At 38.8% G+C, this 2,892-nt stretch overlaps 1 long non-coding RNA gene across 1 annotated transcript; it reads right to left on the reverse strand.

Moving 5' to 3' along the window:
- Nucleotides 1-941: 941 nt before the first annotated feature.
- Nucleotides 942-2,452, reverse strand: LOC310754704. The gene is made up of 3 exons (XR_014543959.1): nt 2,332-2,452; nt 1,297-1,364; nt 942-974 (listed from the first exon to the last, which is right to left on the reverse strand). It is a non-coding gene; the product is annotated as an uncharacterized lncRNA (long non-coding RNA).
- Nucleotides 2,453-2,892: the final 440 nt, after the last annotated feature.

Raw genomic sequence — 2,892 nt, forward strand, 5'->3', positions numbered from 1 at the left:
GCTGGCCTGTGCTACAAATGTTAAACAGCCTTGTCATTTGGTGAATACCTCACCAGTATTTAATAGATATCAGCATCCACTGTTTCTTGCTGAGGATCAGATTGCTGGAAGACACTTCATCAGTAGCACAATGCAGCCTTAGGAGGCTTGCTTAGACAAATCTGTTAATTTTAGTTTTCCAGTTTTTCCAGTCTTGCGCTATTTCCACATAAGTTAGCAAATTGTTTTTTGCTTGCTTGCTTGCTTGTTTTTTTAGTCTGCCCCCCAAAATTGCATAGATTTCTTGGGTGTACATTTCTCCTCTGTACGTCTGCAGTTTTCACTGCAATCTTGCCAAATTATACACATTTTTGGAGTAGAATTGCATTGCAAATTTATGAAGGTACAAATTTTGAAAGATAGTTGTGTTGGTCTAATAATGACAAATTAATACAGTTTGTATTAGCATGCAAAACAGACAAATTTCTACCCCATCCCCACTTGCCTGTGATGTATGAATGCAGATTCTGAAATACATGGATCTGACAATGCAACACTCTATTTTCTTTAAATATACCACACAGATTGCTCTTCTGCTCACATTAGATGGTACACTGTTGTATGCTTGACATACCATGGTCTCCATTTTAACTAGACATTTTGTCTGTAATCAGTGAAATGGCAATTTTCTTTGAAAGAGAGAAAGTAACTTGTCATGAGATCACCTGGATGGCAGATTACAAGTAAGGCCTCTGCACTTGTATTTCTGATGATGGTGCTCGAGTGAGCTGAGGGTTTTTCTTGCCATTTACTGTCAACAAGATGTACAGCACGTAACAATTACTGGATCCTGAACATCAAGCAAAGCAAAGCTCTGTCCCATTACCTGATGCATGATGAGTGTTTTTCAGGAACCACATACTGCTGTGAAGAAATACAACTTCCTTGTTGATTGATTTATAGCTCTGCTTCAGTGCTCATCTTTGTGTTCTTTCCTAAAAGTTTTCATTTTTCAAAAAAAGAAAAACCACATCAATGTGTGCAGCCAAAAGTAGAGATTTGTGTCTGCCAGGACTTATGGCTCATGTGCTGTTATTCTTTAACTAGAGTTTAGCAAAGACCCCAGTCATAATAGTTATGGGTGTGACAGCAATTCTGTTAGAAAATGTCATTTGTTATTCAGAAACTAAACAACCAACCTGGCTCCTGAAACTGTTGCCTGCAGTGCAAGACTGATAAAATTTATTAAGGCAACATTCTGCATTAAAAGACATTTTTGCACTAAATCACTGCAGATGAAAAAAGTGTGACATTTACCATTTAGGAATATAGACAGTGTTCCAGGAATCAGAGAAGAGTATGGCCAAATATTTATCCACTGGTGACTAACCTATATTAGGAGAAGAAAGCATGTGGAAAACTTTCAAACAGAACTTGTAAAAGTACTAACAGGCTGTACCTTGAAGATGGAACAGACACTGAGTTTTTTAAAATAATAATAGTAATAATACTGCACATTTCATATAGCTCTCCTGGTGAATTCTTAAGAACCATAATAGGCAACACATTTTCTTTAGCCGGAATGGGAAGCTGCAGCCCTTCCGTTGTTGCAGGACTCTCATCATTTCTGAACACTTGCCTTCCTGGCTGGGGTTGAAAGGTGCTGGATGTTGGAGGCAAATAACATTTGGAGGGCCACAGGTTCCCCATCCCTGGTGACACAGACTGGCAGTGACTTTGCAGGATGTCCGATCAGAATCTTTCCCAGCCACATCTGGAGATTTCAGGTATTGAAACTCTACATGCAAGTCATTATCATATCACAACGTCCTACATGATTAAAAACCCTGGTGGATCAACTCAATTGCCTCTAGCAAAGGATAACTCACCATCTTCCTATGAATTCCTATGAGTGTCCAATAGTTATGACAGTTAGATGTTTTCTAACTCAGCCTAGCATACCTGAAGGAGCATCTCTACCCCCAATGTTCAACATGGACGCTGAGGTCCAGCACCCAGGGCCTTCTGGTGGTTCCCTCACTGCGAGAAGCGAAGTTACAGGGAACCAGGCAGAGGACCTTCTCAGTAGTGGCACCTGCCCTGTGGAACGCCCTCCCATCAGATTTCAAAGAAATAAACAACTATCTGACATTTAGAAGACATCTGAAGTCAGCCCTGTTTAGGGAAGTTTTTAATGACTGATGTTTTAATGTATTTTTAATCTTTTGTTAGAAGCTGTCCAGAGTGGCTGGGGAAGGAAACCCAGCCAGGTGGATGGGGTATAAATAATATATATTATTATTATTATTATTATTATTATTATTATTATTATTATTATTCACTAACATTTACCTTCCCTGAAATGTCTACTCATTTGTTCTGGTCTGCTACATCCTCTGAGTCACCACAGATATTTGAAGACAGCGACCATGCTTCTCCTTGAACTTCTCTTCTCCAAAATTCTGGTTTCCATGTTCCTCAGCATACTGGCCGCCCTCCTCTGATCCAGATAATTATTCCCTTATCTGAACCTTGTACAGAGTATTACTCAATAAACTCTCCACAATAAGAAAAAAGAGTTCCAAAGTTTAACTGCAAACTGTATTTAAATGTGTTACAAAAAAACATTGCAAATACAAATCAACACATTGTTCTTAAACAACTAGCAATGCAGTCCATTTTTATTTAGATTTTTACTTGTTAATATATAGTCAAAGAACTATTCTCTCTCGAGAAAGAATGCTGGCACATTCTGAGAGACATCCAGATTCCCAGGATGAATCAATTAACATAAAAGTTGAAACAAAGACTTCTCCCATTTGTTGCAGCTCTACAGCTGCACAAGCATCCTTTTTTGCACTTGCTACAGTTCTCTGCAAATCAGATATTTGGTAAATGCAAACCTCCACCAGC

The sequence above is a fragment of the Podarcis filfolensis genome (genome assembly GCF_964270895.1).
Source record: "Podarcis filfolensis genome assembly, chromosome: Z".
In the NCBI taxonomy this organism is placed as follows: domain Eukaryota; kingdom Metazoa; phylum Chordata; class Lepidosauria; order Squamata; family Lacertidae; genus Podarcis; species Podarcis filfolensis.